At 34.8% G+C, this 13,718-nt stretch overlaps 1 non-coding gene across 1 annotated transcript; it reads right to left on the bottom strand.

Annotated features, from left to right (window-relative positions):
- Positions 1 to 716: 716 nt before the first annotated feature.
- On the bottom strand, positions 717 to 789 carry Trnak-uuu. The gene has a single exon. It is a non-coding gene; the product is annotated as a tRNA-Lys (tRNA).
- Positions 790 to 13,718: the final 12,929 nt, after the last annotated feature.

The following is a 13,718-nucleotide window of genomic DNA, read 5'->3' as shown; positions in this document are numbered from 1 at the left end:
AGCTCCTCTCTGTTTCACACTATTTTCTCTTTGAATTATTGGAATTGTGGGTAAAACGCTCTGGTTTATTTGCTAGATCAAAATGTATAAACACATCGGAATTAGCATAGCTTAGAAATAAAATATCCAACGTAGTAATCACTTTTAGGTTAGTTTGAAAGTCCTAAAAATTGTGACAAAGTAAACTCAGTCTTACAAACAAATGCCCTAATATGTACTCGCCCTAAGTATTTTTTTTCAAGCGCCTTTATGGAGCTTGTAAACTATTGTTACAAACAAAATATGCTTTCATAGGTCAGTACCTAAGATATTTTTTTCCAAGTTAATTTATTTAACTTGTAAAACCATTAAATGACAAAGAGTATCCACATGGTGAGAAGATATCATAGGATGAATTACGCATAACAAATAAAATGACGCTAAAGAATCGGCCCCATCATTTGATGGCTCCATTTTCAATCTGAAATAAAGGTAAAATGTCATAAATTCATAGTTATAACTAGACAGCGGTCTCAAATTGAACTTGTAATTTGAAATTTTATATGTACATGTAAAAGTAAGACGTCATCGTGCATTTTAACGAATCGTGTGTTTTTTAATATCAAAAAAAATATTTGGCTGACGGTTATTCCCTATCGTAAAATTAGTAGTGTAATTAATGCAATACTATTGAAGTATTCATTGGACTGAAAATGTATTTAAATACTAAAATGTGACGCCCGGACAGGGACTTGAACCCTGGACCCTTGGATCAAAAGTCCAATGCTCTACCGACTGAGCTATCCGGGCTATAGAGACACTTAACGCAGTAATCCTATCCTGTGCCTAGTCTGTCTCCGGACATCTCGGATTGTCGTCTCACCGGACTATGAGAAAAAAAAACTAAAAAAGTGTAAGTTTCCAACAAAATAAATAATAATAAAAAGCAATTCTAATTTTACGCACCCTAAATCCACTACTACTATGAGAGAATTCGTTGCGGCAGCAACATCATACTTTCAGTCAGAAATACACCCACATGTTAGTAAGAGGTTTCATTTAGTAACGTTATGTGAAAACGACCCTGTATAAGTAGGTACTACTAAAATGAATTATTGTGGTATGCAAATCGTTCAAATATAATTGTTTTTATATAAATTACGAAAAGAAAGTCGGCATGACTCGAGTTATATGTACGCTTTCACTGCTGAATTGTGATGAGTCAAACTTCAAGGATTGGAAAAATGTTTAGGGGTTCTACTAGAACAAATTACCCAGACTTTAATTCGCTTGTATTAAATGTGTTAACCCTATTCGAGTACGATAAAGGCGGGTAGTGGTAAAATAATTATCAAATACTTTAAAACAATAATAATAATAATAATAAGCGGCGATAGCCTAGTTGGTTGTGGAACGGATTGCCGAGACAAATTTACGCAGGTTCGAATCCAAGAGCACACACTTCTGACTTTTCTAAAAAAATATATGTGTATTCTTTGTGAACTATGGCTTACTTTAACGGTGAAGAAAACCTGCATACCTGAGTAATTATTTAGAGAAATTTTCGAGGGTGTGTGAAGTCTACCAATCTGCACTAGGCCAGCGTGGTGTCCACGGCTTAATCTCTCTAAGTAATAGAGGAAGCCCATGCCCAACAGTGGGACAGTATATAATACAGGGCTGATATTATTTATTAAAACATAAAAATATTCGGTCATTTGAATAACATATGGTCAAAGGCTTACATAAAAAAAGCATAAGCGCCAAATTCAAAATACGACTATCGATTGTTCGCAGTAATATTACGTCATTGTTTATGACACATCAGTTTCATAAAAAAAAGTGTCGCGTCACTTTCCGGCTATTTATTAAATGAGGCCACAGTGGGCCTGTCGGCTTTGTCTCCGCGAAACGATTTTGTGTCACTTTTAAAAGGGCTTATTTATAATCTAGCCCTGCCCTACGCTACAAACATCATTAAGACGAATGGCATTAAAATAGAATGGGTGAAATATACAAAGGTTTTTATAGACGAGATATGGTAGTATAAACTTTTATGGATGACGACCTCAATACCTGACATAGATTACGACTGCGTATATGCGTAAGCTTTACGACAAAGCACACCTCAGGTGCTTGGAATTGCTGGACGCACATGCACGGACGCACGCGCCACCCTCCTCACAGAAACACAGACACACACACACACACATACACACACACTGACGCCTTTTGTCGAAGGGGTAAGCACAGGCGCCTAGGGCACCGACTTCTCGACGCACTTATGCTGTACCATAATATTAGAGGAAATCCGAGACTCTGAGCTGATACCGAGAAAAAAACCTATATTGCTTTGCCCGATCCAGGATACGAACCCGAGACCTCAACTGACGACCCGCCAAGTAATACAACTAGCACCAACTACCCTAGGCAGTCAGGCATTCAATGTTAAGCCTCATCAAAATCATGCATAGATTATAATCGGTAATTAGAATCTTAGGCGCTTTATCCAATTAATACACATAGGCGAACATTGCAATTCAATGATTTTAAGGCTTGTACGCACTGTCGCAATATAATAATTTTAAGATGATTATTATAGCGTCTCCAGAACAAAAAAACTAAATCAAAATCAGTTTATCTCTTCAAGAGTAATGATGACATAAATACTCACAAATTCCCAAATACAAACTTTGTACTGATAACATAGCTCTTTTGGCATCAGAGATTAGTCCGGTTTGTTCCGACTAGTATATCTACTGAACCAAATCTGAAAATCCCTTCCCTATCCATTAAATAAGCCTCTTCAAATTTAAGCTCGTTTATAACCAAACTCAGAAAAAGATATCAGGATATTAAGACATTAAAACTAATTTTAAACATCTATACCATAATATAGGGTCCGAGAATCACATCGCATTATCCGTTTTTTACCCAATTTTTTTCTTTGAGTTTGTTTTTTTTTGCACTCTGTTTGCTTGTGATTAGTTTTGCAACTTATTCTAAACTTTTTTTAACTGTGTTTGTACTCGTATGTTTTATATTTTTATAAAATTGTTACAACTGTAATCAAACCTAATTAAATAAATAAAATAAAAAATAAAGTGCGATGTATAGGTTATCTAGGACCGAATTAAAACTAAAACGGTCTTGATTCTATAGTGTGTGCTATTCCTAAGCGATACGCAGATTGTTGGATAATTCATCGTGAGCAACCGACATCCGAATTACACCTCATGCGATATGATAGAATTAGTTAGAATCGAAATTTATTGCAAGTCGCGGGTATAATATTAATAATAATATCAGCCCCGTATTATATAATGTCCTACTGCTGGGCACGGGCCTCTTTTACTACTGAGAGGGATTGGATCTTAGTCCACCACGCGGGTTTAGTAGAATAATTCACACATAACTTTTAGAAAAGTCAGAGGTGCGCGCCCTTATTTTTGAACCTGCGGACATTCGTCTCGGAAGTCCGTTCTTCTCCCAACTAGGCTATCGCCGCTTAAGAGCTTAGTTTCATATAATTCAAATACCGAATAGAGAACTTCCATATTCAAAAAAATAACTAAGGCATTTCTTAACACCTTTGACCATTAAATAGCAAATTAAAAATAAATTCAAAAAAATCTATTCAACAACGTCAAACTTTCTCAAACCCGAAGCATTTATACCTAAAATTATTTTACAGTATAATTACAAAAAAACGAAAGGGCTCATTGTAAAGTCTCATAATCCAGGACTACGTCATTTGATTACTCTATGTATAAAACATAATCTGTCCAATAAAATAGATTGTCACAAAAGGGTACGTGCCGCCGGCGAAATTAAAAGGGATTTCGGCTAAATTAAAGGTGTTAGGCATTCAAAATTATATGGGACGGCACTGTGTTTGAAAGCTGCTTTATAAATATGAAATCCTTACTAATATAATTCGAATGGTGTTATGTGAAATATTACAAATGAAAATTATTATATGTGAGAAAAGGTATTTGGATTTTTATTTAATGAAATTGCAGCTGACTGAATATAAATGAAATTTGACATACTGGTGGTAGGTCCCCCATATGCGAGAGTCCGCCTGGGTAGGTACCACCGCAATGTCTATTACTACCAAGCATCAGTGTGTATCATAGTTATGTTCCGCTTTGAAGAACATTGTAGCCAATGTAACTACTGGACATAATAAGACTTAACATCTCATGTCTCAGGATGGCCAGCGCAGTGAAATACTAAACAATACTTTTTTAATTCAAGATGTTGGATGGTGTTTCTACTGTTTATGATCGGTCGTATCGCTTACCACAGTCAAACGGCAAGCTCGTCTCGTCATTCAAAGTAATAAAAAAATACACTAATAGAATTCTATATGGACGTAATATAGGCTGATATTTTGTATACAGGGGGATTTTTTATTGCGGCGAAGATTTTTTGTATTGCTTAACATCAGGCGAATAGCAAGCTCGTGGTCATTCAAAGCAATAAAGAAAGGATCAATAGACCTATATATGGACATATTATTATAGGCTTGTATTTCGTATACAGAGCATTTTTTTTATTTTGGTGAAATTTTTTTGCACTTCTTAACATCAGGCGAACGGTAAGCTCGTTTCGTCATTCAAAGCAACAAAAAAAAAATGCGATAGACTTCTATATAGACATAATATAGGTTTCTATTTCGTATACGGGGGGATTATTTATTGTGACGAAGATTTTTTGCACCTCTTAACATCAGGCGAACGGTAAGCTCGTCTCGTCATTCAAATCAATAAAAAAAAATGTGATAGACTTCTATATAGACATATTATAGGTTTCTATTTCGTAAACAGGGGGATTTTTTATTGCGACGAATATTATTTGTATCGTTTAACATCAGGTGAACGGCAAGCTCGTATTCATTCAAAACAATAAAAAAAAAATACTAATAGACTTCTATATGAACATGTAAGCTTCTTTTCCATATACAGGATGATTTTTATTGCGGCGAAGATTTTTTACGCGAGCAAACTCGCAAGCAACACCTGGTTTAATATCGTTGAAAGTTTCACGTGTTTTGAAGCATTTTTCCTCTTATATTCTCGCTCGCATACTTTGCGGTAGGAACTTGGATGTCAAGTTTTTCCCGAAACTTAGAAATGTAAGAATCAGCTTAGCGGTTTCTGATGTTATAAGAATAGCTGATTCTAGAATATAGTCTTGGTTGTTTTAAGTGATATTTATTAAAACTGATTTGATATTTTTACTTTGGCAAATCTTGATATTTTTATTTTATAATGATGTTTCGATGTTTAGGATTACAAAATTGTATATTTTAGATACATGGATTGGTCAAGATCTGGATGTATGTACTGAATTCTTTATTCCGGCAATTGGATACTGGGTGGCTGTTTCAAGAAGACTTTAAAGCTTTGTCTTATGTAAGTGATATTGAAATTTATTTTTATTTTACTTAACAATGGAAAATCTTATAAACGTATAAAACCATGGAATATATCATAATATTAACACAATAGGGATTTTTCATACAACACTAATACCTACACATTAATCAAGACCAAAATATCGAGGACTTTGTAAAGCTTTCTTATTAACAATGACATTACGTTGTGTTAAAACATGCCAGTGTTTAGTTGACAACTAATTATTTTTAAATTATTCTAATCTACCATAAATTAAATACTACCCACCTGTGACATAAAATTAATTGTCATTCCCATAACTAAACAGAATCTATCGTCAACACTATTAAAAATCATAAAGCCATTGAACCAAATCAAAAAATAAAAAAACAATACACGCTTGAATAATACCTACGGATGGCAGGTTAATTGACTTCAGCGCCATTTTTTTCCGAAAATTTGAGACATGTTAAAAACAGCGAAAAATATGCTGAATCAAAACATGTATAAAACTTAATGTCGGTTAAATCAATTAGCCATTCAAATTATGAAGAAGCACCTAGAAGTTTAAAACAAAAGGGTAAAAAGTACTTCAGTCAAAATAACAAGACTTTCAGATAATAAACGACACGCCAGGCGCCGAATTCCGCGACAAAATTCAAAAGTGGAACACACCAAGTTGCCCTATTATCGCGTGCACAACTAATGTTCTAGATATGCATTTTTATCAAATAACGTCGTAAAGTTTTTAATGTGTGAAAATTGTTGGAATTTTACTCATGACCCGCTCGTAATTATAAACATTGGAATGTATTATTTTTAATGAACGTTTCATATTGGGTAATAACAGGCTTTGTTCGTATGGTGCCTGTTCATTTATTGATAACTATTACCAAGCTATATTAAATCCTACTTATATTATACATACCTACGAAAGTTTGTGAAGATGGATGTATGTATGTATGTTTATTCCTCTTTCACGAAAAATCTATTGAACGGATTTGGATAAAACTTTACAGTAATATAGGTTATACATCAGAATAACACATAGGCTAGAATTTATAATTATTTTGTGTAATTTGGTAATAATATAAATACACATATCAAGTAGGTCGGAAAAAATGCTATTTTGGCGTACGCTGCCAAACTCGTTGAAGTTAGATAAAGATTACGTACCGTAAGATTGTCTGTCTCAAATAGTTCTAAATAAAAGACCACGACAGCATATACCTACCTTTTATGTGGAAGCCACTTTGATCAAAATAGTGAGCCATAAATATAAAATCGGTTCCTTTTTTTATAAAGCACAAACAGGGCCTTTGTTCCGGAAAACATCTTCACGCAGACGAAGCCGCGAGCAAAAGCTAGTTATTTATAAAATAACTTTCCGGGATTTTTAATGTATCAGTGTCGTATAGCAGGTTCTTGGTTGGAATCACAGTTACGTGAATATTTCTACAACAATTAAACTGGCTAGCCGGCGTGATATTAAAGCGTGCGCGGTACAACTATCGCACTAAAGTTTCGGATTCAAATCCCGAGTCGGGAAAAGTGACATTGATTTTTTCTACGCAGTATCTGGAATCTGGAAACAGGTGCGAAATATTACACGGAAATTAACACAGATGGCGAAATATGCGTTACAATTCTGCCTACCCCGAAAAGAGACAAGGCGTGATGCTACGTATATATATAAAATTTACTGGAGATAATACGTCAGTACAGGATACTATCAGAATTCGGGATCAGGTGACTGATCATAAAACTAAGCTAAATTGTTTCTGGAATATGCTTCAAAAAGTGTTGCGCTAACCCCACATTGGAATAATATAAACACGAATAATATGGTAGAATAATTTATATTAAAGACGGCATTACTGGACTTGGTTAACCCATCTGGTGAACTGCACTACTTTTTCGTAAGCATAACATTATTTCTATGTTAGTTTCGCACGAAATTGTGTTTGGAATAATTTAACAACTGAGACCAAGTTCATATACTTAGTATAGACCCGAAACTTAGAAGTTATATAACATAATATTATGTTGATTGCGTATCAAATTTCAAATATGGAACGTTCATAAGCAGAAATTGCGTTCTAGGAAAATCTAATAAAGAAGATAGTTGTGGAAATAAAATTCTTCAAAAATACATTTAATAAAGCTACTCCGAAATAGAAGCTATGAAAGATCCAACGTTCATAATATTTTTTTAATTATGATGAAAATCATAACTTCCCTTAAAATTACTAGCAAGGAGACAGCGTAACATGAATTTAAAACATTTTGGAGCTGGTTATTGGAATAATACTAATAAAATATGGAAGAAATGATTTGCGATAGACATTAAACAAACACGCGAACAAGCAATTGTATCTGAAATAGATATCGTTTAAAGAACGAATGACTGAGTCTAGATATTTAAAGTGTATTAGTTCTTTTTTTGTTTAACAAAAGGCATAGCACAGAACATAATCATTATAAACAATATTTAAGTACTTAATTACATTACGACTAGATTTTCTTCCTTAAACCTATGCCCTAATGGAAATTATACTACGGAAACCAGTCTACAAGAAACAATTAACAACGTTATCATCTGCTTACACTTAAGTGGGTTATATAAACAAAAATTGTATAAATTTTAAAAGGTGATTATTGGTGGGAGGATTCCACATATACATACTTGGTTAAACACCAAGGTGCAAATTATGAAAACCTGTCAGTTTTCAAGCTCAGCAGTTGTGAATCCAGGAAAGAACACCAGGGATAATAGACATAAGGAGACAAAGAGTTGGTACACCAACCACCTACCATCATCATCATCAGCCACATAAAGTCCACTGCTGAACATAGGCCTCCCCTAAAATTTCTAGACAGGCCTGTTGAAAGCGGTCTGCATCCAGCAGGCTTCTGTGATCTTTATCAAGTCAAGTCACCACCTTGCAGGTGGACATCCAACGCGGCGCTTGCAGGTACGTGGTCTCCATTCGAGAAAATTGTCCCATTTGCCGTCACCACTATTATAGTTATAGGTGCAACTAATACTTCCAACGTTTTGTGAATCGGATTTTATAGGAGACAGGTTTATAGAAAGCCTGAAGGCCACAGAACAGAACACAAAATGTAATTCTAGCATCTAAAGTGGTTTTTGTCTACTTAAATATAGATTTTGTTCATATCAATGTATAAACGAAGACACTTTCGTTTATTGTATGAGAAACCTTCACTAAAATTTATGATTGGGTCATATTATAACGACATTAATATTTCATGTAACAAGAAATGTCACTCATAAAATAAACCTAGTGAGCGTTATGTACAGAAATATCACAATTTTAATAGCAGTCATAAAACGAATGATTTATAAGCTATCATATTCAATTTCAGAGTTTTGCGATGGTTGTGCCGTTTTATGTGGATGGACCGACATTTTCGAGATTGAAGGAGCTTAGTATGACTTTGTGTAGAGTTTCAAACCAAAATAGACAAAGATTAAGATAACCGCTTGCTATACCGAGTTGAAACACTTACTACATCATTTTGACTGCCTTAGTGGCGTAGTTGCAATTGTACACTATGCGAGTACGATTACCATGCTGAGGTCCAGGATCCGAATCCTGGATCGGGCCAAAAAAATATTGTGACTGGGTTTTCTATCTTTAAAAATATTCAGCCGCAGCTCGGCGTCAGTAAGTTGGTGTGATAACCCTGTGCCTAGAAAAGCACGTAAAGCCGTTGGTCCTGCGCCTGATCTCTATCCAGCCATGTCGGATTGCTGTTTCACCAAACTATGAGACTGAAGGAACAGAAGGTGCACTTCTGTATTGCGCACACACTTATGCACTATAATATTTCCTGTGTATGTGACTGATATTCGTTGAGATTGGACGCTGTTGCCAAAAATCGACTAGGAAGCAATCCACTATAGCAAAAAATAAAACAAAAAATCAGACAGATTTGGTTGCCAGTCCTGGAGTCCGTAGTAAACACTAAGCTCTGAAGCAATTTCAAAAAAACCTCTTCAAATATAATTGTATATCTTTTTTGCCTCACATATCCATCGCGACCAATATAGAAAACATAAAATTACTTGTACAACAAAGATATTAATAATGTAATATCGAATTAAATAAATATTACTTCTGTATAATAATGTACGGTAACATGAATATTGTATCTTTGAAATGCCAATATTTTCTTATCTGAAATTGACGATGAATTATCTAGATATATTATAAGAGCCATTTTTATCTAAATGTAGACGTTTCAACCTACGTTAGGGTCGTTGTTCATGTAACGCCCAAACAACATAACGCTGTAAGCATAGTTACAAAAATTCGCTGTCGTCAACCTGGGGCCTTATTCTCTATGCCACACGTTATTTTCACAGAGCGTAACAAGCACGTAACGCACCGCGTCACGTTAAAGACAATAGAAATTGGCATACAGAATACCATTTCACGCAAATTTCACGAAGATAACTCGACATGGTCGCGTTACGCGTTTACAGTGACATACAGAATAAGGGCCCTGGCACACACGCGGAATTAAAGAGTCATATAATTGTCCTGTGTGTATTCGATATAGCACAGCTGCGGCCAACGGCACAGATTATGAGCACAAACGAACATTGGTTGAGGTAAGATCGCATATGTCCCAATAAGATGAAGGCCTCATGGTACAGGTAAGCCAATAGACAGTGGCAGCCCTAAACGACGCAAGGCCCAGGCGAAAGCAAAAAGAAACAGACGCGAAGCTCCGGGCAGAGTAAAAAACGTTCCCCTGTAACGGTTTCGTCGGTAAGAACGTAAAAAAAATGGTCCTGCGACGCACCGCGCGAGGCCACGGGCGGTTGCCTGGTTCACCTCCCCAAAAGGCCGCCTCTGCCAATAGACAAGTAGCATCAGCTAAGGAACCAATCAAACGAAACATCTACGCGTTGGACGTCCAACTATCACCAAGAGGGTTATTATTATCAGCCACAGGAAGTTCACTGCTAAACATAGGCCTCCGCCCAATATTTTTAGACTGATCTATTAGCTGAGAACTATTGGTTTTAGCAATTGGTCGTTTTAGTTACACTAAAATAATAATATTAAAATATTAAATAGACTGACGAATTAATTGGCTCCAGTGGCAGTGAGCAGGATACATAGCTCGTAGAATAGATGAAAAAGAAGAAGCAGAAAAAAAAAGAATTGATGGAGGATAAAAGTCTTCAAGTGAAGACCACGCATCGGCAAGCGCAGCGTTGGATGACCTCCTAGACAAGGTGGACAGACGACCTCGTAGAGCTCGCAGGAACCCGCTAAATTCAGGCCACTTCTGACAGGTTAGTCAGTCTGAAACTAGTTATTAGTTAGTCCGAAAAATAATCTTATTGTGAATATGCGTTAATAGGAACCCACGTTATACTTAATTTTCCAGGCTATTTTTTATACCGCGTACGGACTTTCGTGGGTGGAAACATGAGTCTAAGTAAGTACGGAGATTTTATAAGTAAACAGTTGTTTTTTCCACATTAAGTAATGGGTTGGACTTGGCCATGATTTGTCTTTTTTATTTTCGTTTAAACATGATCAAACATTTATATCTCAACGATATTTTTGTATCTTTTCGATAACATTTAAAAAGGAGCGTATAAAAAGGCATTAAGAAGTATTATTATATTTTGCTTTAATAGAAACCAAGGTCTCTTGGCAATGAGGCAATGTAGGTTTTTATTGAATGTGAAAAGAATATATTTTCATCCATATTTTTTGAATACTTACAAACATATGATTATTATCACATTATTGTGGGATATATTGCCGAGACAAAAATACACCGTCTTCAAAATATTAAAAATATAATTCAAATTCAAATTCAAATAATTTATTTGCTGAATACGGTACATGTACATTTATAGGTGTTATAAATTGAAAAGTCTCGCCATATTCTACCCTAACTGGGTGTACATTTTTTTTTTTTTTTAGCCTAAAATAATTATTCAATCACAACAACTTAAACTACATCTTATAAGAATCACGTCTTACTCCCCTGACTACGCACACGCCATCTTAATTTCCTACCCCTTTCTCCCTCTTTCCCATCCCTCTCACTCCCACAATCACGTTCCGTTTCCCACATTATTTTATATTATATCTATATTACAAAATACTATAAGAAACGTATTTATTTAAAACTACTTGAATATACAACGTGCGTTTTAGAAAATGAAATCACGGACTGCATTTCTAAAATTCTATTTTCACGCATTTCTTATAGGTAATGTGTTTCACATTTATTTTGATCACACTCCAAGCACTTCAAATTGAATTTTACTACAAACAGTATAAATTACGCATTTAAAATGGAACGATTAATATACTATTTTTTTAGTGACTGATACATAAACGAGTTTTAAAGAAAATCTAAACAGCTGCCTTGCCAATTTTCATAAGATAACCTAGCAATATAGTGAGCTTCCCCGCTTGCGTTTACCAGCTAGTTTCATAGCAGTATGTTTTCTCAGTACACCTATTACCGGGCTGACTCGAAGGCTATTTGCCTCAAAGCTGGCTAAATCGTTTATACGTCTACTGCCTTAGGTGTTACGTGACTGAAAATGTTTAAGGGACATTGAATTCGGAATACACGTGATGAATATTTAAGATAGGCAGAGAACGTATAAATATAAAGTAACAAGATTGCATAATGCATACTTTTATTAGGTTTTATGATTGGTTCGCGAAATGATGGTAGGTTATTAACTTCTGAATTTAGATTAGATTTATTTAAGATGTTTATCTAGCGCAATATAACTGGAATACGGGACGAGTAAGTTGCTAGCCTAGCAGTAGGGGTAGAAACTACAGTATTGTAGTTATACTGGAGTTCAAAAATATTAAACATAGAAGATTTTATGACGTGCTTCTTCTTTATACATTAAAACTGCCTAAAAAGGGTACCTTGGTAGATAGGCAATGGAAATATTCAATAACTTATAGTAATAACCTTCGATTGCTTCGATCAAATATCTATGTGTTGTTAGCTAAAAACTAAAATCTCGTGTAATAAACCGCCAATTGTTCCTTATTAATTGTAAATGGATATACTATGTCTTTGTTTTCATCTTGAACATGTGTATAATAAAGAATTAAATAAATAAAAAGTTTTGCCAAAAAAAATCCCCTTGAAATCACTACAACCCAAAAAATGATGAAAGTTATAGTATAGTTTATATATTTGGAGTCAGCCGCATATTTTTGGTTAAGCTAATACAAATACATGATAATAATGTTAATTTCAAATTGGACTAAAAAAACGTTTTTCTAATAATAATATTGCATCGGTTTCCTGAATTCATATTTCAAGTTTCATTTAGATAAAGATTAACCGTAATTCGATTCCACCTAATTTTAAAATACCTCACGTGCATTCAATTAACTTAGCATTAATTTTCCTCCACTCTAATAGCTAAGGAAATTGATTGTAAATAACTGCAGACCATGGCTGGTAGTTATCTAAAATTGCTTACATACGGTGGAGTATGATAAACAACCTTGCTTCCTTAGTTTTAAGCGGTATCTATTTTATGTTTCTTATTGTTTCAAATTACCTTATGCAAATTTTCATTTTAGATTGCATGATGCTTTTCTATGTTCACACGAATGTTAGACATTCAAATAAAACTATTTACGGATTTTATCGCGATTATTTCTATTATTATTTTCTCCTATTATATTTCTAAGACTTTGCAGTATTTATGGTCACGGGACGAACTGAAGTATTGGTCATCCGCAGGTGAAAGTTACAATGTCTACATACATTTTAGACTTATAATTTTTTTTTTATCTGTTGACGGTCCGATCTACGCAGAATGAGGTCAAAGTCTTCGATACATAAAATCCGTAAATAGTTTTAGGCTGTATGATTTTGGCTCAAGTTTTAGTGTTGGTATTTTACCATTGCTAACTAATCGATGGTACATTTACTGTTTCAGTTGCGTAATTGAATTACGGTACTACTGTAGTGCTGAAGTCTTGATTTCGATCTCCAAATCGGGTGATATATGATTTTTTTGTCAGTATTAGCTCGTAGTCTGAAATGTATGCCCGACATAGCAATGGACTTCGCCCCTACCAAATCATGGGACGGAAAGTGAATGCACCAGTTACGCCACCACCTTCGGAGATTAAAATCGTGTGTTCGTGTATGTGTGTGTGGTAAATTCAATTTCTATAACAATATTATATTACTCGAGGCTAAACTAAGATTAATGGCAACGTCAATTATTTGCTGTTGGTAGGATATTTGTATCCGCCCGATTAGACCACCAAACACAAGGTTTAA

This window comes from Manduca sexta, chromosome 15, assembly GCF_014839805.1.
Source record: "Manduca sexta isolate Smith_Timp_Sample1 chromosome 15, JHU_Msex_v1.0, whole genome shotgun sequence".
In the NCBI taxonomy this organism is placed as follows: domain Eukaryota; kingdom Metazoa; phylum Arthropoda; class Insecta; order Lepidoptera; family Sphingidae; genus Manduca; species Manduca sexta.
This window is presented reverse-complemented; position numbering and strand designations above follow the sequence as displayed.